Source organism: Ovis aries, chromosome 18, assembly GCF_016772045.2.
Source record: "Ovis aries strain OAR_USU_Benz2616 breed Rambouillet chromosome 18, ARS-UI_Ramb_v3.0, whole genome shotgun sequence".
Taxonomy (NCBI): Eukaryota; Metazoa; Chordata; class Mammalia; order Artiodactyla; family Bovidae; genus Ovis; species Ovis aries.
This window is the reverse complement of record NC_056071.1, coordinates 63359400-63383178: the sequence shown is the minus strand read 5'-3', so window position 1 is coordinate 63383178 and position 23779 is coordinate 63359400. Positions and strand designations below refer to the sequence as shown.

At 54.9% G+C, this 23779-nt stretch overlaps 1 long non-coding RNA gene across 15 annotated transcripts in view; it reads right to left on the bottom strand.

Annotated features, from left to right (window-relative positions):
- GTL2 (WAS/WASL-interacting protein family member 2) overlaps positions 1–20156 on the bottom strand; it is a 35219-nt gene extending 15063 nt beyond the window's left edge. For 2 of the 15 annotated variants that reach the window (XR_001022322.5, XR_003585775.2), the window contains exons 1-7: positions 20056–20156; positions 17238–17316; positions 16288–17010; positions 14512–14627; positions 10464–10572; positions 9934–10067; positions 197–272 (exon numbers count right to left, since the gene is read on the bottom strand). This is a non-coding gene — a long non-coding RNA (WAS/WASL-interacting protein family member 2). Of the gene's footprint in view, positions 1–196; positions 273–9933; positions 10068–10463; positions 17011–17170; positions 17317–20055 lie in introns of all 15 variants that reach the window. The other 13 variants (XR_003585777.3, XR_003585772.2, XR_009597291.1 and 10 more) reach the window with 9 other exon arrangements.
- Between the last annotated feature and the right edge of the window lie 3623 nt (positions 20157–23779).

Genomic DNA, 23779 nt, shown 5'->3' with positions numbered 1-23779 from the left:
CCGTGAGGAGGGTGGGGGTGCACCTCTGAACGCGAGCCCCCGAGATTCACACTCAGTTCGGCTCCCTGGGCACCCCTTTCTGGGCGGGGACCTCCGACCAGTGCTCACCCATCCCTCCCCACGAGGCTGTCGGGGCGGCAGCCCGCTTCCCTCAGTGACCAGCCTCAGATGTGGCCCCCACACCCCAACAACTTACGATTATGGAGCTAGAGGGTGCTGGGGTGGCGGGTTCGAGGTCCTGGACCACGGAGGATTCCAGATGATGGCTTCGGCTGGAACGAGAAAGCACTGGGTCACTCAAAGAGAATCTCACCCAACCGAAGCAGAGACGCCCCAACTTCAAGAGTGGAACTGATGAAATCAAGCCTTTCTCTTCTCTTTACACACACTCACGAGTGCTCTCACCTGCCAAGCTCCCCCTTTCCCAGCTCCAAGTATATCTGGAGCTGACAGGGGCTGGCGTGGACATGGCTCCTGACCCCAGGGCCCTCGGGGTGGGTTGGTGCCACCGTGATGCTAGACCTGTTTCACGGAACCCAAAGGTTCGGGGTCACTGCATGAGTGAGAGCTGCAGCTAGCCACACTCAAAGGCTGCACAGACGGCTTCCTGGAAGTGCACTCCGCCAGGGAGAAGGGCGCTGCAGGGCACAGCTGAGCCAGGGCTAGCACGCGCAGGATAGTGCGTGCGTGATGAAAGGCGAGGGCAGCAGGCCCTGGCTGAGACTAGGAAAGTATGCTGTGGACCACACCAGGGTTGTGGGGTCCTGAATGAGCAGCGTGTCCTAAAACCATGAGATGCAAGATGAAGGGACAGGGCTGCCTGGACAAACGGCTTCACCTGAACAATTACCTACGAGTTTTCACCAGCCCCATATAAAAAGCCCTGACCAGGCATGTCAAATCTCTGACGTCAAGTATTTGCCTTAAAGTTTAAAAAGAACGAGCTGAGCAGTGATAGACACGTGCCACGATACATCTGTCAAAACCCACAGACTGTAGGATACAAAGAACAACAGAAACCATGAATTTCAGTTAACAGCTATGTTATCAAGGTCAGCTTGTCAATGGCGACAAGCGCCGCACACTGAGGCCAGATGTTGACCTCGGGGGAAACGGGGGTGGGAGGGCAGGTGATGAGTATGAACTGTACTCGCCACTTACTTTTTCTATAAATCTAAAACTGCTCAGGAAAAAAAAAAAGGTCAGCCATTTTCTAAAACTATTTTAAAGGAGTTGACGTTGAACATATACCCAGGAGGCTCTGGTAGGTAAGTGTGCCCAACAGGTGGTCTGTGATGACTGAGGGAGGTTTGGTGTGTTTTTCTTTTTTTAATTTTTTATTTTATAGTGAAGCATAGTTGATGTTTACAATGTTGTGTTAGTTTCAAGCGTATAGCAAAGTGACTCAGTGATGCAAATACATTTATCTATCCTTTTTCAGATTCTTTTCCATGATAGGTTATCACAGGGTATTCAATAGAGTTCCCTTGGGCTATACAGTAGGTCCCTGTTAATTCTTTTATCTGATGACTGAGGTGAGGAGGCAGCCAAATCAAGGCAAGAATGAGAAATAAAAACTTGAGAAAAGGAAGAAAGAACAAGGAGAGCCCAGTAGCCCTCCAAGGAAACCCAAGGAAGGAAGAGGTCCTCTCCAAGCCCCCTGTCCTGACTTAAGCCATTTGGGTACTTCAACCCCCTTGCCCATGGTTCACTCACTGGGGTGCCCAAGACTTGGCCAGGGCCCCAGGGGGCTCACCTCTTGCTCCCAAGCCTCCTAAGAATTCCTTCCCCTGACCTTGAGCTTCCCAAACACTCTATTCCCCTAACTGGTTGATTTTATAAGCAAGAAACAGGAAGTCTTTTTAAAAAACCAGAGTTAATCAAGCAGTCATCAGCCCATGGGTGATCAGGGTAGACCGGTTATCTAAGGGGGCTCTGGGCCATATTGCAGACCCATCACTCAGGAGAGTTTCCAGCCCTTCCCCAGAGACCCATGAGCACCCAGGGGTGACCCTGTCATCAACACCACGGTCCTAAGAGGACGACCGGGCTCTAGACCCGGAACACACAGCAAGACCACAGCTACCGCCCTTTCCCACAGGACGAAGAGGTAGGAAAGGGCTTTGCTATGTCTTTCCAGTTTGGTTCTCTTTGGTGTCTTTTAACAGGACTGGGGAAATCAGAAGCAGCTCAGGGCATCTGGGTTTTTTACCTGCTTCTGTCCCCAGGGACCGCAGGAGCCCTCAGAGTTTCCCGGTTGTTCATAATCAACTTTCGCACAGACCCCCAGGCTGCGACTAAGGACCCTGCCCCAGCAAAGTCATGCCTTGGTTTCTGAGCTCCGTGTGTCCCAGCCCTGCGACCGTGGTGATGGATTAGCACTGCGGTGCTGGGCTGCAATCATGACAGACGAAGACACTGCAGAGATGAGTCAGTGTCTGGAACCAAAGGAAAACACAAGCTTCCTTCTAGGGTCCAGAGGAACACTTGTCGCAAGCAACTGACCGGAGACCTCATAAACGCACGTGCTGCGCTCACGATGCACACAGGAAGCCCTGCTACCTACTCCAAAATCATCCTCTGGGGCTTACGAGGGTTAGAAAACCCTAGCTCTGCTTCTCAGGAAATGTTTTCTTTCTTTTTCTTTTTACTGAAGTATGGTTGATTAGCAACATTGCTACTTCCTGCGGTGCAGCAAAGAGATACACACATTTAGTTCTTTTCTTAATATTGTTTTCCACTACAGCTTATCATAGGATATATTTTTTTTAATCGGAGGATACCTGCTTTACAATGTTGCGTTAGTCTCTGCTGTTCAACATCATGAATCAGCTACCCGTATACTGCCTCTCAAGATTTTTAAAGTTCCTCTACTTTAGGGGCAAATGGGACCTCCTTGATCTGGTGTCTGGTACAAATCGTTTGTGGATCAGTCATAATTATATGTGTGTGTGTGTGTGTGTGTGTGTGTATATATATGACTGACTTGACTTGTGTTGTAGGGCAGACGCAACACTGTAGCCAACACAACACCGGAAAGCAATTTCCCTCCGATTAAAAAATAGATTTAAAGAAATAAAATTTTAGAATTTTTCCTACTGTAATATATTTATCCTCCCAAACCTTTTACTATTTACTAATTAATCTACTTTTCTTCTATACAATAAATATTGAAATCGAAAAAAATATATATATATCATTTGTGGGTGTTGAGTGCAGGGAAAAGATGGAAAAGGACGATTTTTCATAAAATGGTGATTCTCAGAAATAGAAGCCCGCAGTTTATCCAAACAGTCATCAGCCTCGCCCTCCTACCTGTTGAGGAGAGATCACCCCCTCACAACTTTCCCCAACAGATGCAAGCTCTTGGCGGACCTCATTTCCTGTACCTTTGTGAAGGCCAGGGCCCTGAACATTGCGGGCTCATTTATGAAAATAGGAGAGGTAATTGGGACAGCTTTTGAAATCACGTCCCCCCCACCACCACCAACCTCTCGCCGGCCCCCATCAGTCCTCTGATTTCAGTTGGCCGGGGGATGGGGGCTGTTTACATACGCCTCTTCCTGGAATTTCACTCTTTGCTTCAGGAGTGGGCAATTAGAGAGAATTAGGGCCTATTTGGCGTATGTTTACCGTTAATGGATAGAGTGGCAGAGGCACTTGGGAAGGCAGGCTGCCGGTCTAATTGAAGCTGGCAATTTCCCGATCCCTCATTTCAGCTCGCAGGTATTGTAGCAACCAAGGTCAGCAAACAAAGGCTGTAGCCCACCGTGGTAATCACCGGGTGCAGGCCTGGCCTCGGGTTTGTGCGCTCTTTACTACCGTGCACCGAAGCACAGAGACAGCTAGAGATGTTTGCAAAACTGAGTCTAGGATGGGCAGCCGGGGCAGGCGGCTGATTGCTTTTCCAGAACTTTGCCTCTCTGCCTGATGGCTTTTTTAGGAAGTTCTCCACGGAGCGGGCCAGGGCACCCACAGAGGTGCCGCAGAAGGTCTCCTGACCAAAAGGCCCCAGGGCGAGCCGCACAGGAGGGTGCGGCCTGGCACACCCTCCTGGGACCGCAGCCACGGGCCAGGCTCATTACACGGCCCAGAAAGGTGTTCCAGGCTTGGCTGGCAGCCCACCTGCGTGGAAGAATAGTCCACCGAGCTGCTCTGGGCCACGAGCCTTATTAGGATCTGTGTTCACAAAGAGCTGACCGAAGGGACTGGCTGACGACTGTGAACCCTGCTGCCTGGCCACGGGCGGTGGGCTTCACACCCGGCTCCCTCAGGTCTCTGCTTTCCTTGTCTTGGAAGTAAAAGAGGGTGGAGAGACGAAGACCAGTGATCTCCAGCCCTCTGACTCTCAAGACTCAGCAAACAAACCCCCGAGCAGCTGGAAGGAACCCAGGGCCCCACGGACCCTGAGGTGACCGTGATCCTGCACTGCCCCCATTTCGTAGAGAGGAAAACTGAGGCCCACTGGGGACCAAGGTCATAGTCACAGTGGGAGCTGAGCATAGGCTGGAACCAGGTCCCCAGAGGACCAATGCAGACCTGCTGCCTGACCCTGGGGCACCCAAAGTGCCCAATCTGGACTCTCTCCTTTGACTGACCAGGCCTGAGTAGGAGGGGGTCCCTGCCCCCAGCCAGGAGGCCAGTGGGGGCCCAATTTGAACACCTGGGGACCCCCATCCCCTCCTCTGGTGAAAGAGCCCTTATCTTTCTAGTGCCGACATCCCTGCCTCATTTTACAGATGGGGAAACTGAGGCCCAGAAGCCAGCAGCCACAGAGGCACCAGCAGAGACTCAGAACCAGGACGCTTTCATCCTGTGGCAGGACTCTGCCCTGGGTTCCTCCAGAAGGGCCTGAGTCCTCGGGACAGTTGGGGGCAGCAAGGGTGCCAACTTGATTTTCTCCAGCTCAGAGGGTCCCCTTGCTCAGGGTGGCCCCGACCCTGAGCCCCCTGCTGACTGCCTGCCTCTCTCACCTTTCCTAAGTGCAAGCATCAGCCCCACGGATCTTGGAGCCACAGAAGCCCCAGTTTCCTAACCCGAAGGAATGACTTGATCCCCCGCTCCACGGAGCGGCCCAGGGAAAGAGCTGGAAGGATCAGCACGGCTGTGAGTCTGCACGGCCAGCACAGACGTGTGGTCAGTCTCTGCCCCGCCACCGACCAGCCTCCTCCCCAACTTTCCACCCTGGACTTCTGTCTCCTTCGGCTGTTTCTCGGGCATTGGGCCCGGTTTGATCAGATTCTTGTTTACAGGCAGGGCGACTCTGCTTCCCCCTCCTGAGAAACTCGCAAAGAGAAAGGCCAGGGTCGGGGGAGTCCGGGCTGGTCTGGGGTCGCACCGCCGGGGCGGCTGGTTGGACATGCTTTGTACGGCCTCTCGTCTATGCGCCTCGGAGCCCCCGCCATGCACACAAGGGCGAGGGGCCCTGCCGCAGCCCCCGGAGGGAACACACGCACACGCACACAGTTTCAGGGGGAGGTAATTGAGGTTTCCTCTTTTCATGTGAAGAAAGGGCACCTTCTATTGAGAGAATGTATTCACAGAACCTGGGAAAACTCATCTGCGCTGGGCCTCCCAATTATCCCCAGGTGGCTGTTCTCCGTGGGGGGCTCCCCACATTCCTTCTGCGAGGCCTTTGTCTCCATCTGCACCGCCCTGGGAGCTCCCAGGCTAAGTCCCCTCCTTAAACCCCTGCCAAAGACCCTATTCACTCTGCAAAGAGACGCCCGGCAGAAGGTGGTGGGCAGCCTTCCTCCCCCGCCACCCTGGCCCCCCGACTCCCAGGAAGGAGGACTTAAGAACCCTCCATCTGGATTTTTGTTGAAGCCCAAAGAAATTGGAGAGCAATTAGGAGAGTCATGACTACACCCTCCACCACTCTCCTCTCCCTTAATTAATTCTTCTCTCTCTCACACACACACACACACACACGCACACACACACACACACACACACCCTTCCCAAGTTGGGGCCTGCCCCGGCCTCGGCCGCCCCGCACCTGCTCTGCCTGCAGGCCCCTCACGACTGCCAAGGCCCTCGGTGAGTTCCCCAAAGGCAGGGATAAGGGGCCAAGTATCTAAAATCTGGAAGGCACGAGGAATTCGAGGATGTGTGGGCATTCAGAAATGAGCCTCTTGGGCACTGCTAGCATGTCGCCCGGGCACTGAGGAGGGGACCCTCGACCTCTGCTGGATCCAAGTGACCTTGAGACCCCTCCTGCTGCAGCTGCATGTGGTGTGGGGGGTGTGCCTGGCAGTGGACACTGTAGGGGGCTGACCTCCTCCCGGTGGATTTCCAAGAGTCCCTTCATTCTCTCCCCTCCTGGCCCCAAAACTCTGACTCATGAGACGCCGATAACAGAGTGCTACCTCAGCTTAACTCCTGCCTTAGACACTCCCCCCCCCAAAAATGGCCATAGGCAGGCAGCTGGGACTTGGGGCTGCCCATTGGAACTGTTGGGGGGGTGCCCCAGAGTGAAAGCCTCCACTCTCCCCTACAGACCATTCTCTTCCTTTCAACATGGGGATCCCATGCTTCAGATGGCCTCATTTGGAAAGCTGTAACTAACTCTTTTCCAGAATTTTCCATCTGTTCAAACCGGGGATGGGAGACCAAGGTAGTCAGACCCCTTTAAGTCCTTCTTTAGGACAAGGGGCAGAGCTCAAAGCCGCAGATGGAAAAAGGAACCAGTTCTTGGGGCTTATTTGCAACTTGTTAAATGTCAGTCTTCTAAAAAGAAAATGCTCCCAGCACCCCAGACCTTCTGATTCAGCTCACAATGGCGGTTTCTACATTGTCCACTGCCCTTTAACCCTTTGGGGCCTTAATTTGTTTCCCTCCACACCCCCTTCTGTGTAAAGCTGCCTTCCTCTTTTCAAGGAAAAATTCATTAGCAAGCTCATTAAAGACGGGTGATTTTTTTTCTTTCTGGAAGTCAGATTGGTCATTAAAAAAAAAACCACATTTAAGTTCCTTCATGTAAATGAATGAATAAGAAACACATGCCTCCCGTTGCCCTTAAGTCTTGCCAGTTTTTGACATTATTTGGAGAAATACGTTTGGGGTTTGAGTCATGAGTTAGGAGACACAAGGTCAGGGGCCCTGAAAGCTGCCATCAGCCCCACAAGCAACGTGCAGGTGGGAGACTGAAGGGTAAGGAAGGGGGCATTTTCTTCCTTTCCAGACGCGCGGGGGCGCAGCGATGCTCTCAGCCCCCTTCCCCATCCCCCCTCCACCATGGGGGAAGCAGGTGGGGCCCAAGGACCAGCTTTCCAGCAAGACCACCATCTCTTCCTGATACCTGCGCGCACCGGGAAGCATCCAGCTAGAGGCGGCCCTGAGGACCGGCCCAGCACCACCACAAACGGCCAGGGAACCCCTCCCACCTGTCTGGCTGGCTGGCTAGGGCCTCATTTTCACCGCTTACTGCTCAGGGATGGGCCAATCCACCAAAAAAGAATTTTCCTGAAAATGATCCTTTCTTTCAACACTGGACGATGGCAGATGGATGATGCTACGTTTCAACTTCTTTAAATGAAGAACTTGACCTATTATACCTATTACTCTATTTTCTGTGTGAAAAGTGTCCAGCTCTTTGCTGGACTCTACGGTCCCCGTAATTCTCCAGGCCAGAATACTGGAGTGGGTAGCCTCTTCCTTTTCCAGGGGATCTTCCTGATGCAGGAATCGAACCAGGATCTCCTGCATTGCAGGAGGATTCTTTACCAACTGAGCTATCAGGGAAGCCCCCATTTTCTGCATGCTGTTGCCGCCAACTCACATCAGTCGTGTCCGACTCTGTGTGACCCCAGAGACGGTAGCCCACCAGGCTCCCCCGTCCCTGGGATTCTCCAGGCAAGAACACTGGGGTGGGTTGCCATTTCCTTCTCTAATGCATGAAAGTGAAAAGTGAAAGTGAAGTCGCTCAGACAAGCCCGACTCCTAGCGACCCCATGGACTGCAGCCTACCAGGCTCCTCTGTCCGTGGGATTTTCCAGGCAAGAGTACTGGAGTAGGGTGCCATTGCCTTCTCCAATTTTCTGCATAATGACACACAAAATCCAAAATATGTGTTTGCCTGAGACTGAGCATTCACCAAAGCCTCTAAAATTCAACACAGCCCAAAGAGAGGCATCCTGAATACCGAGGAGAAGGGGCGGGGGTCTGGCAAAGTCCGGGACTGGCTGGGGATCGGCCTCCATCCTGACTCTGCCCATCAGCCCAGCCCACCTGGAGGGGGCTCCCGAAATGTCCCTGAGGAGGGAGGCATCCAGGAACCGTGGGCATTTGGCTCCGACGAATCACATAGATCTTTCTGGTAAGCTCCGGATACAACATCCCGGAGCCCGGATCCTGCCCTTTGTAAAGATCCCCTCCCGGGCTCCGTTCCACATCATCATGTTTGCAGGTGGCAAATGCCAGCCTCGGAGTAAATGTCAAGGGGCGGAGCCCGCCTGGTGCCCCCTCCCTGGAATCAGGCCTGGGCACACGCTCTCCACCTCTCTACAACCTCTCTGGGGAGTGGAAACAAGTGCACAAAGGGGTCAGCCCCCTGTATGAATACTTCTTCCCTTCTCGCCTGCTCAAAATAACATCCCCAGCCCATTCCCCATTCAGGGAAGGAGGGCAGGACTGTGGAAGAGCTGTCCCCCAAATCTGGTTGATGCAAGAGCCTTACAGAAGCTGCTGGAAACCGGAGACCCCTGGGGAGTACTGGGGTCCAGCCCTTCTGCTCACTGGGCTACAGGGCTCATAAGGGCGGGCGCACCCCAAGACAGGGCCCCCAGTTCCAACGTGGCCCCCGTTTCCTCTCACAGAGACCTGTGTGGAGCATCGAGGCACCAGGACAGGGACAGGACTGGGCCCACTTGAGCCTCCATAAACAGCAGGCGAGTTGAGTCAACTCTCACCCCATCATCCAAGCCATCCCGGCCATTTAAGTGCCTTCATTCATTCACCCCAGTGGCTACCCCGAACGTCTCAGACATGCACACAGAGCCAGCCACCTTCCACTGAGCTGCTGGCTGTGAAAACACCCCCAAGGCCCCTCCAGGAGCCCTGCCGTGGGCTCAGCTGCTGCGACCACAGAAAGCTAGGCGCCCTCGGGGGAGCCCCCCACCCCTGTCCACCGGACCTGGATGCCACACAGGCCACATCACCATACAGGACCCGCCCAGGCATCCAACTAGACCCTCTGGTCCTAAAGGCAAAGCTGGCCTCAGGCCCCTGGAGAAGAGCCCCATCCCCAGGCCCCCAAGGCTCCATTAACGCTTCTTGAATAAATGAAGGTCCCATAAACAAGTGTTGGGCCCAGAGAGCCTTGTAGAGCTTAACCCCAGCTTTCTTGTGTTCCACCATTACTGATTTTATTTAAACACACAAAAACATTCCCATCCCCGCTGCAATGTCAGGGGTGAGGAGACGAGGCCAAGGGAAGAACTCCCTCAAAAACCACTGTTTGATTAAAGGACATTATCAAAGCCTCGCACGGGAGAACCCAGCATTCTCACAGCCACTGATGTTTCCATGGTGTGTGGGCAGAAACGCCTTTCCAGCTCCAGGCGGACAGGCATGGCTGTTTTTGCATCTCCAAAGGGGCCCAGTAGCTGGGCTTTAGGCGGAGGGCAAATGTCCTGCTATTCATTTCGTTACCATGCTCAGCAAAGCTCTGTGAGGACCTACTATGTGTGTGCCTGGCCCACGCTGGTTCTCAGGAGCCCAGACCCGAGGGCATGCTCCCCACTTACCGTGCTGGTGCAGAAGGGTCTCAGCTCCTGGCGGCTTCCAGAACACCCAGCCCCACGGTCGGGGTGGCAGAGAACTTGCCCTTGGAAGTGACCCCCTCCCAAGGTTTGCATGTGGACCTCCTCGAACTGAGACATGTTTGAGTAAGCCTGATGAAATCGTGGTGTCTCAAAAAAGCACGCAACTCACCCCAATCCAGGCAGCAGCATCGCGGCTCGGGGCGGGCGCGAGACGCCGGGTGACCCTCCGGAAGACGTACTGCTCCAGGGTAGCTCCTCCACCTCCTCCGTCCAGGCGTTCACGATCCGGGGCCGCCGGGGCTCCTTGGTTGGGGAGGAACAGGCAGACGTCAGAAGGACAGCAAGGTGAGCCCCCCAGAAAAGCCACACATACATAAGACCCAGAAAAGGCAGAGAGCCTGGTCTCACCTGCCGAATGGTTTTTGGTGGAGGGAGGTGGCTCTTGGGGGTGGCAAGGACGGGAAGAGGTGTGGGAAGTGACAAGCCAGGGGGCAGCCCAGACGGGCCACAAGGCCTGGGGGGCGGGGGCGCCGAGCCTGGGATTCACCAGGACACAGCGCTTGGACAGTCAGGCCTGGCAGGATGTGATGGCAAGGGGGTCTGGGGGGATTAGGGTGGGGAGAAGAGGACAGGGCAAAAGCCTGGCTGCAGCCCAGGGTCACTCAGAGCTTGAGAGGCCAGGCCCACAGGAGGAGGTACCTGAGGATGCTAGGGGGAGGTCGCCTGCCGGGTTTTGGGGGGCTTGCGCCCTGGCCACTGGAGACCCACTGGAAACTTGAGTCACCCTGAGGGGGAAGGCCTTCTTGCACTGGGGGAGACAGGGAAAAGGCACACAGGTGAGAGGTGGGCTGGGCAGCACGCAGGCAACCACAGGTGCGGGCTCAGTGAGGAAACCATCATGTTAAGCAGAGAGTGGACGGCCGAGAAGCACAGGGTCCTGAACCCAGAGAAAGGGGCACAGGGAAGGGCACACAGATCGGATCTGGCCAGCAGAGCCGGGGGGTAGGGTGAAGCCAGAGGAGGAGCCGCCAGATAGAGGAGGAGCTGCCAGATAGAGGAGGAGCCCGGTGGGCAGCTGGGAAAGGTGAGGCCTGAAGGTCCCCTGGAGGTTCCCAGCCAGGGCCCTTGGCGGTGGGCAGGTGCCCGCCCACAAAGTGGGGGCGGCGAGCTGGATATAGTCCCAGGAGGAGGAGGGCATCCTGGAGGGAGGGGTCCAGCCTGCGGACCCCCAGCTCAAGAGGGAGACCCGGTGGAGCCAGAGCCCAAGGGGACACACGCCACGGCTGCCCTGGTCCCCTCTTCAGTCCTGAACTTCAGGGCTGGGGGCCCAGGACGACCATGCGCACTTAGCCACAGGACAGGCAGGGAGGCTGGGCGAGCAGGAGGGGCTGGCCAGCTGGGACCTGCAGCTGAGCCCTGGAGAAGGGTAGGTTCGGGGCCCCCTCCCCAGGCTTCGGATTCAAAGGGGGCCACCCGACCACAGCAAGGCAAAGCAGGCCTGCCCCTCGCACCCCCCCGCCCCGGCCTGCCTTCTCTACAGAGCATAAGCATGCTGCTCCAGCGCCTGGGAGCCGACAGGGCACCCTGGGCAGAAGCAACCCCCCGGCCCCCTACCCTGGGGAGGCAGAGGCCATCAAGGGACGCGCTAGGGTGGCAGGTGCCCAGTCCGGGGCCGAGCTATGGGCTTGCTCAGTAAGGATCAACTGTTGGATGACGGGATGGATGCGTGAGTCCAGGAAGGGGTGAGACTGGTGGGGCCCCGCTCAAAGGGGGCTGGGGGTGGGGCAACACCCACCGCCCTGTTAGCGGACGTCCACCCTCCACCCTTTAGACCTGACACTTCCTGCACTCCCAGTGACTCCCACCTAGCAGTTTGACAGTCAAGTTCCTTCATTGACTCACCTGTCCAAACAGACATCCCACATACTCTTACTGAGCCCCATTTTGTGCCAGGCTGGTTCTGGGACACCCAAAGGAGGAGTGGACTGGCCTAGGACGCCCCCCTGAGGACCAGATGAGGAAATGGGAGTCAGGGAGAGAAGACGGATGGATCACAGAAGGGGGCAGTGAAAGCAGAAAAAACTGGAATAATCAGAAGAACTGGGGGGAGCCTCCAGGATTGACTGAATGATGGCTGAGCCCGTTGGGGCCCGGGGCCCACACAGGAAGACCGGCAGGACCCCCAGGCTGCAGGAGTGGGGGGCAGGTGTCCCGCGCGCACAGGGAGCTGGGAGCTGTTTCAGTTCAGCTGCAGAAGGGGGGAGGGGGGCCGCAGAAACAAGGACACAGGTTAAAGCAGTCACCGTCCACTCAGGAGTCATGAACACAGACACCTCCCTGCCAGTGGCCTCAGAAGATGAGCTCAGTTGCCTTCCACCTCCTCCCTGGGTTCTCAAATGCTAAAATATTAACGACTCTGGGGCAGATGTTTTAATTATTGGTATGTATTTGAGGGTATGAAGGGTTCTATGGATTTTCCTTTTCCTACTTAAAATGAATCCTTCTAGAAACATCAGGAGCTCCCCTGTAAGTTTACTCTCCACAAACTGCACAGAAGAGGGCAGGTTTTGGTGGGACCCCCTATTCTCAGAAGTGCCCACCCCATCCAGTCCCCAAGTCTGGGCAACATCTGGGGTCACCACCACCAAAAGCGATGGAGTGGGCCCAGCTGGCCATCTGGGCAGCCGTCCACACTGTCATCTAGTGAACTGGATGGGAGGTGGTTCTGCTGACTCAGGAAGTGTCTAAATCTCATCCACCAACACCAGGGGACCTTTAGCCAAGAGGTAAGTTGAGGAAGGGAGGACCAGAAGTTTTCAACTAATCAAGTTTTCTTGCTCCAAACACTGCACTTCTCCACACCCCACTCCTTTTTCCACCCCTCCACCCGCCCCCCCCATCTGGGGGAAGGTCTGGCTGGAGTCTGAGGTTTAACTGGAGTGATCTAATCGTGATTGATTTGCCTTCAAGTGAGGTTAAGTTTCTGACTCAGGCACACCTTCCCTAAAGACATGAAAGGGCTCCAGGGATTTTAAGAATGAGGGCAGAGAGGACTGACAGGTGGGGCGGGGCGCAGGACATGGGAACCGTTAGGGGGTGAAGTGGGTGATGCCGGGTTCTGGAACTGGATCTGAGTGGTCCTGACAGATCGCTGGGGTCTCTCATCATATGAGGGGCTGAGTGTGAGCCCCCAGCTCTGCCCTTCTACGAGGATGGGGCTGTGCTGGGGTACCAATACCCATACACTTCCTGACCTGAGAGGGGCGTTCCAGACGCTGGCTCGGCTACAGGTGCAGCCTTACTTTTCCAGCCTTTGGAAGTCTTATAGGTTTAACACCCAGGAACCCTAAGAATGAGTCCGGGGTGAGCCTGACCCGCATCTCTGTCTCTCTGCTCCTGGAAAACTGACCCCAGAGGCCTGAGTCACCCTGGCCCATGGCTGGTCTGCACACAGGGTCGAACAAAGAACTGTTCTGCAGAGCAACCCTCATCTGTGGCCCAAAGCTGCCTGCAACTTTCTACTTCACTCCATGCACCGTGACCTGGGACAGAAGCAAAGACTTGAATGGGGAGCAGAATAAGTCCCTGGGCTCCAGCACCAAAATTAGAAGTGTGGCTTCAGACCCTCTTCGCCCCTGCCCTGCAGCCGCTGTTCACCTCATTATGATAATCAGTGTGTCTTTCCTTCTCAGACAAAGAAGGCTCCTTATGAGATGAATATTGGAATCCAGCAGCTACCTCATTAAGGTCTACAGCCTCTTCCTTGACAAGGCCCAAGATTAGCCCTGTGTTCATTAAGGGAAAAGGGCAGAAAGTGGAATAAAACTGAAAAACACAGCTGGGGGGAGGGGGAGGGCTCTTTCTGCTGGCCATTCATTCACTGAAAGGCTCCATGTACCTTCAGGATTTAATCACCAGCGAGGGGGCCAGGAGAAGGGTTTAACCAGGATGCGGGAGGTAAAGAGGTTAAACCCGATAGAAGGAGTTAAAAACCTCAAATGGGGCAATTTGATTTGAAAGCTTCCTGGGACTTGTCACTGGGATAATCAATTGAAACCTTTTTCCTGTTTACTTTCTTTTTGCCTAACCCCAGAAGGAACCTTTCTCTGGATGTGTTTTTGGGGGGTGGGTTTTCGTATTTTCTAAGTCTCCCCTTGCTTTTTTTTTTTTCCCCTTAGGGGCCCTTTTCTAGTCTTTGCTTCTTTCTCGCCCCCCTTCCCCTCACTTCTTTCTTCTCCTTTGCGCTCCTTCCTGTGGGAACTTAACCTACAAGAAAATCGGAGGGCAACCTTTGCTGTATTTTCTCATGAACACTTGACTGAATTTACTTCAAGTTCCTCGAATAGTGGGGATGTGAGGTTTTACCTGTACGATAGCCCACCTGACCTGCCAGGTAAAGATAACTCGTCTGCAACTGAGAGAAAGGTGGAAAGGCTTGGAAACACTGAGCTACCTCGAGGCCTCGGCTCTAGGTGGTTAGGACTCCAACTCAGAGAAGATGCCAAGAGGCAGGTTCTGGAAGGTTCTGGAAGGGCTGGATACTCTTCTAGGAGAGGTTAAGAAGGAGGGCCAGAGGCAGGTGACTCTGTACCATCTACATACAGGTCAGGGGGTGGAGGGGAGAGGGCTGTCTGTCAACACCAGAGACCAGGAGCTGGGAAGGCTGTGAGAGAAACACTGAATACACGTCCGTGCGTCCGGGAGCCGAAAACGTGTCCGGAATTTTAAGCTCCAGAAAAGTCATTACCTTAGAGCTGGTGGAGTTCAATGGACCTGAGGAGACCACGAAGCGGTGGGTTGGAGGGGAAACGGAAGGTGAGGAAGGAAGACAGCGGATGTAGATAGGCTGTACAGGAGGCGGGGCTGCGGAAGGAAAGAGACAGAGGCTGGAAAGGAGGCCAGGAGAGGCCCGGAGGCTCAGAAGCTGCAGAGAAAGCAAAGTTAGGAATTCGGAGGGACTCGTTTGCGGCCGAAGGGCCAGGTCTGAGACTGGAGGGGCTGGGGTGGGGGGCCTCCGCTCCCTTTACCATGTCAGACACCTCAGATGCCCTCATCTGAAGGCCGCTTGACAGCCTCTGTTCCCCGAGGAGGTGCAGGCCAGCCCGGGGTCCGGACAGGGAGTTGTGAGGTTCACATGAATTGATGGTTGCCAAAAGGCCTTTGCCAACTGCGAAGGGAGACATAAATGTCCCCTATAATTACTCACTGGTAGCAGGACGCTCAATTTTACAGCCCACTCAGATCTCACTGGGGCCTGAGTTTTCACTGACCATGAATTATGCGTCCTTACATTAAGGATGTAAAACCCAGTGGTGAAAGCTCCTGCCAGCCTTTGGAAGACAAAAGGTCCCTCCTAATAGCCTGGATTAACTCACAGCAGATCTCCGCCCACTTCATTTGCCACCTCCCAAGTCATCTTTCCACCTTCATTTGCCACATAATCCAATCAGCCCCTTTCAGAAGCCCGGGAGCTATTGTCTACACCAAGCCGGGTTTCTCTAAAGCGGCCCGAGTTGTTTTTGTCTCGTCCGGACAAAACTGGTTGGCTTAAAAGGGGACGAAAGAAAGTGCTGGTCAAACGAGGACCCCAATTAGCTTCCAAGAGACTTGTTTTCATCATCTTTGTATCACATTCCAGGCCTGGTGTGCGGGGCATATTGTAGGCAGTCCAGAAAATGTTTGTTGAATTAATTCTGTTTTTATTTCTTCTGGAATTTATTTATTGAGTGCAAACACACAGCACCTAGTGGGTGCTAGCTGTTATTACTGTGGGGGGGGGCGTTGGGGGAGACAAGGCTGGGCATGTGATAATGAGGGACAGCCTCCTGGTGTTAAGTATCTCGCAATTTCCACAGCAATTTACAAAGCACTTTCATAGTGGTTACATCATTTGGCCTTCAAAAGCGCCATGTGGGGTAGATAAATGCGGGTGTTTTTTGTGTTGCTTTTTTTTCCCCCCCTAATCCCCATTTAGGCCATGAAAAGAGCTGAGACTCAGAGAAGTTAAGCAACGCATTTAAGGTCACACCGTTATTGAGAGGTGGGACCAGCACATGGTACCAGCAGTGGGGCCACCCAAGACCCCCAAGACCACCCCAGGCAGCTGGGATTCCAAACAGGCTGTCCCATTGTCAAACGTTGGAGTGGAAATCAAAAGGCTCTTGGTAGGACTCTGGGGCGGAGGCGGGGGTAAGGGGCAGCCCCTGATGGCACCCAGGGTCCAACTCTGACCCCTTCTCTTGCCAGGAACGGGACAAAACGCTCACACTCCTCCAGCCTCAGCGACCTCACTCTAAGTGTGGGTCACTCCCATCCCACAGGGAGGGGTGCTCAGTTCTGTCTTCTTGTCCTCCACCTTTTAAAATTACTCAAATCGAGGCCACATTCTTTCTCATTTGTAAATGAGGCGGCCTCGCTCACATGGACATCTGACATAGCAACGACATAGGCTCAGAACATACACAGTGCTCGGAAATGACTCAGGGCCTGACTCAGGTCAGCCCTGGCTGAGTACGGCCCCTACCTGGTACACCGAGAGCCCTGCGGACTGGGGTTGTCCGGAGCGCTGTGGGAGAATAAACGAGAAGCGTGAGACAGGTGAGAGGGGCGAGGGGGACGTGGTCGACCAACCTGTTTGGGAAAAAACATTTACTGACCGCCTCGTCTATGCCCGGCCTTACCGGCTTCCCAGAATCGGACCAACACTCACAACACCCTGGGAGGCTGCTTTTCTCGATCCCGTTCCCCAGAAAGGATGAGGAGATCTGGAGGAGGTGGGGATGCCCCTGGCAGTTCAGTAGCATGGCCTCTGGAATCATGCTCCTTCCAGAAGCCCACCCTGGGCCTTGGAATTGCCAGGGAGATGCTGGTCGAGCCCTTGGCCCAGGTCTCCCTCCTGAGAAGTTCCCAAAGGGACCCTTCCTTTCAGACCATCCTGGGAGTAATGGCGGGGTGGACTGAGAAAGACTGACACCTCCCTGGGGATGGTGAAACCTCCAGGTTGATGGAAGGTTAACAGAAGCAGACACACATAGAAAAGCAAAGCACTGAGGCAGAAGCACATCGAAAGTCCAAGGTTAACCAGCGCCCCCTCACTAGGGCGCTGGTTTCAACACTTAGCCAAGAGGGACAGCGGGCTGGTCAGTTCGAGTCCTCTTCATCCTTCGGCGGCCTGGGGGGGGCGGTCACTGCCCGGTGGTTGCCTTGTTTGCTGGTGGGATCCAGGAACCCCTGCTCCTGGCGACCTCTGCAACAGATCAAAGGTTAGAAGGCCAAGTCTAGGTGTTAAAGTTGAAATGAATTGATTACAGCTAAACCTAATTAGTTAACATTTTAAATTGCCTTTTAATTGCTAATGGGCATGGGGGTGCTGCAAGCAGGGTGGCAGGGGTGGGGGGTCTGCCCACCGTATTGGGTCTCAATTGCCACTAGGATGGGTTGAGGTACCATACGACGGAGGTGAGCAGCAAGCACCTGGGCATCAGCTCGTCATCCACAGGTGGTCCTTGGTGGCAGGAAGGCAGACGGAAGGCGTCATCCTTGAAGACAGACCCTGGGGCAGGGGAAGGGGGACACAATTAGAAACCGTCTTGATGACCTCTAACGGCCGGCACTGGAACAGCAGAGGGAGGGAGGGGGCAGCCCGAGGGAGAGGGAGGAGGGAGTGAACAAAGAGGAGGAGGGAGGAGGAGGGAGAAGGGGGAGGAGGGAGGAAGAGGGAGGGGGAACGGGAAGGGGGAAAGAAGGGGGAGGAGGGAGGAAGGGGGAGGAGGAACGGAAAGGGGGAAAGAAGGGGGAGGAGGGGGGAGGGGGAACGGGGAGGGGGGAGGGGGGAAGAGGGGAGGGGGAAGGGGAGGGGAGAGGGAATGAGAGAGAGGAAGGGGGGAAAGGAGGGGTGACGCAAATGGGAGGGGCTGGGGAATGGGAGGGGGAGGAAGGAAAGGGGAGGGGGAGGAAGGAAAAGGGAGGGGGAGGAAGGAAAGGGGAGGGGGAGGAGGGAGAGGAGCGGAAACGGGAGGAGGGAAAAGAGCGGAAAGGGGAGGAGGGAGAGAAGTGGGAGGGGGTAAGGAAGATTTGATTGACAGGGCACAAATGATCGCGGTGTGCGCGTGCGCAACCTGAAGCCTTGGTTAGCGGGCCGAGAGCCATTTGCAGACACCGACCGCTAGGGGGCGCGCGGCCAGCACCCAGAAGCCGAGAGCAGACACCTGCGCGCACCCCAGCCTCCCGCCCGCGCCCGGCCCGCAGCTGCCAGGGGCACAGCTGGCATAAGGTGGAGGGGGCGCCCAACAGGTCTCAGGCCTAAGAAAGTGGGGGGGCAGAGCCTACCCCAGCCAATCGCGCAGGGCCGCTGGGTCCCCTAAACGCCACGCCGGCCGACACCAGCCAGAATCCACCTGTGGATTCTATGGGGGGGGCGCTCGCCCCCCCCCATTCAGGTCCTGAGCTCCTTCTGTGCCCCTCAACTGCGGGAGTCAATCTGGCACCAGAAAGAGCTGAGCATTTCAAGGGGACAGTCGCCATAGGGGTCTTTCCAGAACAAGATTCCACTTTTGATGGGTAAAAACACCGTAATCTTGGCGCCAACCTCAAGAAAATGCAATTACACACCCATTAATTAAAATTATAAAGGCCCAGTTTTCAATACACTATTTTCACACACTTATGTGTCTCTGGACACATGATACAGATACGGTACCGCTAGGAAATAAAATAAAAGTAGCCAAAACCGCCTAAAATTACCCAGACCACTACCGAGCCCCCCACCCCACCCCAAATCTCGTCTCCTTTTCTCCGCCACAGTAAGAATCTCAAGACCCCCGCACGATGGCGCCTAATTAACCGTTTTACGGCTTCTCCATCCTACTCAGATGAGCCACACCTTTTCAGACCCTCAAAACCCAAACCGGCCGAAATAAACTCATCTGTGTCCACGCTCTTCCACGACGCCCTAGGTCACGCAATCAGTGCCGACCACGGCATCGCGACCCAGCGCGAAATCCTGCAACCGCTCCCCAGGTTCCCTGGGGGTCTTAAAACATTTCTTCCCTAGGTAGATGCACCCAGAACTCTCCAGGAAATCCCGCGCCCGACCCCCTCCAGCAGGAGAACAAAGGCCACCTCCCCTCCCCGCCCCCCCAAATTCCGCAGTGCCGCGGGCGCCCTCTGGCGGCCAGCGAGAGAACCTTCCAGAAACCTGCCACGTAGCAACCCGCTCGAGCTCCCCCTCCCCAAGCCCGCCGGCCCACCGTGGGGGGGGGGCAGCGTGGAGGGGGGGGTGCTTGACAGGGACAAAGGAAATGGCAAGAGGCGGTTCGATCAAAAATCAAAAGCCCACAACACGTCAGAACCTTCCAGGGACCATCGCGCAACACCGAGAAGACCCCCCGATCCCTCAGTTCTCCGCTCCCGGAGCCCAGAACTCCCCCAACACGCCCCCCTTTTCCGTATTTCTCTCTTCCCTTTTGACCAGCCCCTCCAGACCCAAGGACACAGCCTTCCCTCCACCTCAACCCACCCCTTGCCTCTATTCTGCATGTACCCCTAATCACTTGACCCGCCCCCCCCAGCCGCCCTTATGCACGGAACCCGTCCAGGGGTGGGGGGGCTTCTGGAAGGTTTGCACTTGGGCGCCATATCTCTCCACTATTTTAATAAACCAGATGATATCAGGTAGCAATGCTACTGTCTGAATTTTGGCTGGAGTAGGCTTTGCACTAACCTGTGTACTTGGATTTGGAACCCCTAGCGGATAAGTACCTCCACTCCTGATGCCTACGGCCACCAAGAACCTGGCCAAAACTAGCGGGAAAATATGCCCGGGAGACTCTGGCTTTTGGGGTGCTCCCCCCATTTCTTAGGGAATGTGGAATGCATCCACCACCACGTCTCTCACCACTCACGATTCTCAAGGTGGCTTCAAACCCAGAAAATCTCGGTTTTGGACCGCGGTGACTGCGGCACACTGGCCTCTGACAAGGGGTTGATCTCATATTCCTCCCACTCCGTAACTGAAGCTGCGACCACCCAGCCTGCCCTCAGTGACCAGACTGGAAAGGGGCCCTGTGATTCTTTTTTTTTTCCCCCGTCCTCCAGGAAAATGTGCCTCGAGACTTTCCTTCACGACCCGATTCCGTCGCCGATGCTCGGGGACCAGGCTAAGTGGTCGCCTTCAGGAGACGGTCTCGGGTATCTATCTCGCGGCAGGTCCAGTAGGACGGAGCCCAGCCCAGAAGGGGGTGTCGTCTTCCTTTCGCACATCCTTTCGGGCAAAGGATGGCCAACCACTCACCGGGTAGGGAGGTTCTCGCGTGGGCGCCCGGGCTCTCCGGAGGAGCCGCGGCCCAGGCCAGCGGGCCAAGGCGCGCTCCATCCCAGCTCTCCGCCGTCTGCGCTAGGGGCTGGCTGGGTGGGGTTTATATGGAAGCGCAGAAGGGGTGGTCTCTGACGTCAGTGCATTCTGCTGCAATGCGCTCATTTCTCCAAAAGTGATTGGCCGGAAAAATGAGCCCCCCAGATTCTATGACAAATTGCTCTAGCCGCACCCAGATTGCAGCAAAGAAGGGAGGGAAAAATCTGCCGCAGTGCCCCTCGCCGCCATGACCAACACCCTGAGCCCGCCGGGGCTTTTTCCCTCCACGAGCCCGCGCGCCGAGCGGGGGAGATTTCTGTGCACGATTTGCTGGGAGACCTGGACAAGGGGTGGTTGTCTTCGGGCGGGCGGAGAGCAAAGCTGGGGCGCTGAGGGCGGCAGATCGCACACCTGGCTATTTCGGAACCTCTATCAGAGGATGCAGCTTAGGGAAAGAAAATGATGCTTTCTGCTTATTGTCCTGGGAAATAAAATGCCCTAGGCAAGACAAGCGGCACCCAAACGTAAGTCGGCGGCTGTCACCTCCTTCTAGCCTACTCGTCCCTTTCTGATCAGGAGACTCCATAGTGCACCTCCGAGTCAGAAAAACCGGGTTGTGAGTTCCCGGCTCTGCCGCTTACAGCCTGGGTACCCAGAACCCTGCAATGTCCCCCTCCTCTGCGAAGAGGTCCGTTTCCTCCACTTTAAAGAAAAGCGGGGGTACCCCTAAGAAAAGGAGTTGTCGTAGTCTAGACACGAGATGTGTCCCTATAGGGAAAGTACTTTTCAAGGAGGTCCGTGTCCCACCAGGAGATCCATAGGGCACCCCCCTCCAAATTTGAGATCACTTCCCCACACATACAACTTTGAACCACCACCACCACCACCCCCTCGCCCCCGGGGAAACAGGCAGCGACACATGTTGCCGCAGACCAGAGCTTCACGGCCTCGGACTCCGGGACTTGGCACATGAGATTTAATCCTTAACAGGTGCCGCCTTCGGCAGCTCTGCCGGGCACCGAGCGGCAGAGTGGGCAGAACCGTCAATCAAATGTCCTCTCGCAAAGGTCAAAATGCTGTTGAAAGGGACTAAGGATCTATCTTAGGGCGACAGGTGGGTGGCAGCCGGGAGGACAAGGATGAAGCGCCTAGTGACAGAAGAGGGGTAAGAATGAGTGATGGGTCCCTAAGGGGAAAGACAGAGTGGCTCCGCAGGAGGTATCAAGTTAGAAAGAGCTCCCATGCTCTTGTGGGGAGCTTCAGAGGCGCTTCAGAGCCAACAACACCCTCGCCCCCTCGCCCTCTCCCCGCGCGGTGGCTAGCGATCCTGTAGGTGACTATAAAACTGTCGGGAGATTCCTGGGCAGGAAAGAAGGGACTGAGCTATTTGTAAGCCCACCACAAGAGACAGGGAAGTGAAAATGGACCACCCAGTCGCACGAGACACCGAGCCTTGGGCAGGGGGCTCATTTACAGGCGGGCTGTTGGGCAGATGAAGATAAAGTGGCCTTTGGGGTCCATGGCGAGGAGCTACCTAAAAGTGTCAGATAACGTAAGAGGGGGACGAGAACCCCCTTTATAGCCTGGTTGAGAGCATGCAAGGTGCCCCAGAGACTAGAGCCCCGGCCGCAGGACTTGCAAAACAGAAAGGCCCGCACCAACCGCGGGTGTCAAGAAAGCTTCAAAAAATCATGGCTCCGAGCATCCTCGTCAACAGGAGAGCGTTTATTAGCCACGGTATTAATAGCTAGGAAACAGCCGGAGCCAGCAGGGACCAATCAGCGGCCAGGAGCCCCTGTCGTCAAGCCGGCGCGGCCAATCAGACACCCGCAGGCCCAGTTGCTAGCCTCTCGGGGGCAGAGGCGAGAGGGGTGCGCATTGTCATGGGGGCGCCAGCTCACCCTCCGCGCGCGTGGGAAGTCTGCGTGGGAGCGGAGGCGGCCACCAGAGAGCGTCAGTAGTTACGCACTAGGGGTCCCTGGAGGCTGTTCCAGAGACGGCCTCCTGGCGTCATTCCTGCAGCCCCGAATGGACATGAGCGATGCTCTGGGAGGAGCCCCCAGCTCTGGTTGGGGTGCCTCCGAGAGGCCCTGGAAAGAGAAACTCCAGATGGCCAATGCGCATCTCCGTCCTCGAGGCCTGGCCCCCGGGAGGAGAGGTGGGCCTCCCGGCGCAGAATCCGCCTCTCTGCTTTTTTTTCCTGGCTCCTTGGCCTGCTGCTCAGAGCTTCACAGTAAATCCCACTCCTCTTTTTCAAGGTCTCAGTGACAGGCCAAGGTAAAAGACCCTGGAAAGCCTGTGTTTCCGACAAAAGTGCCGCGGGTTTGAATCCTAGCTCTGCTCCCTCTTTAACTGGGCGGCTGCTGTCCAGGCCTTTCACTCTGGGCCCCTATTTCCTCATCTGGAAAAAGGAAAGAGTTGGACAAGATGGTCCCCAAGGAGCCTTCCAGTCCTGCTCTGCTTGATTTGAATGTATACATCAGGCGAGTCAAATGTCTTCCAGAACATTCTGCATGACAGTAATTAGTATCAGGTGTATCCTGCCGTCCATGTGGTTACTTCATCATGCTGCTTTTCTTTCCATTGTATTTTATTTTAAACAGAACTCCATGGCAACGTGTTTATCCTTCTGGCTTCCTAAAAGAAAGAAAGAAAGAAAGAGATAGAAGGGGAAAAAGGCAGAGAGAAAGACAGACTGCTGTAAACTAATCTCTACTGTGCTTGGTTTAACCACACACACACACACACACACACACACACACACACACACACACACACAGAGTCCATATGTTTAAATGTTTTTCCTGGCTTTTCTGGAGCTCAGAACCTAACTTTTTAAATATTTGTTGGTCCAAAGCAAAAAAAAAAAAAAAAAAGAACTTGAAAGAGCTAACTCTATGGTAATATTTGGATCCAAACTGCTTCTCAATCTGAACAATGTCATGTAAGCTTTACTTGCTGGAAAAGAGACATATGAAGGCTCAGATCATATCGATAGGGCAAAACAGACAAGGAAATCCAAGTTTGAGAAATGGCTCACTTTCTTTTTGTACATGCTAAAACCCAACTCTCCTGAAGATCCCTGGAGGAGAGCCAGTGGCCCAGACACACAGTTCAGCCTGCTGCCTCATTCTCTTTCTCTTTTTTCACGTAGATCTAATTCAAAACATACATTTTTCTTCTTTTTTAAATTCATTCTTGGGAGCCCTCAAAAGCCATGTGAGCAGTCTCCTATCCACATGTACATACTTGTGGGCAAGTAGACAAACGTCCTAAGATTCAGCCAGGAAATGAAGACAAGCTCCTCCCATAGCCATCTTCCAGGCGTGGGTAAATGTGTTCCCTTATTCAAAACCACGCTCAGGCTTCTACTGCTCAGTGACCCCTGAGTGCCTGCCCCTCTAAGCTGACCTTCTCAGTCTTCCAGGTAAAATGCTAGTGTTCCCCAGAAATCTCTCCCCGGAGCTGTCTTCCTTCCACACATCCTGAGGCTGGCCACAGTGACGGCTGATGCTTCTGCCTTCTTGATGCCAGGACCAGTGCCAGCCTCTGGCAATTCAAAACCCCCCAAATCACACATCCCTGAACCACCCTCACTCCCCCTAGACCTCATCCCAAGGCAAAGAAGCAGAAGGGCACACAGAGGGTCTTCCTATGAACCTGC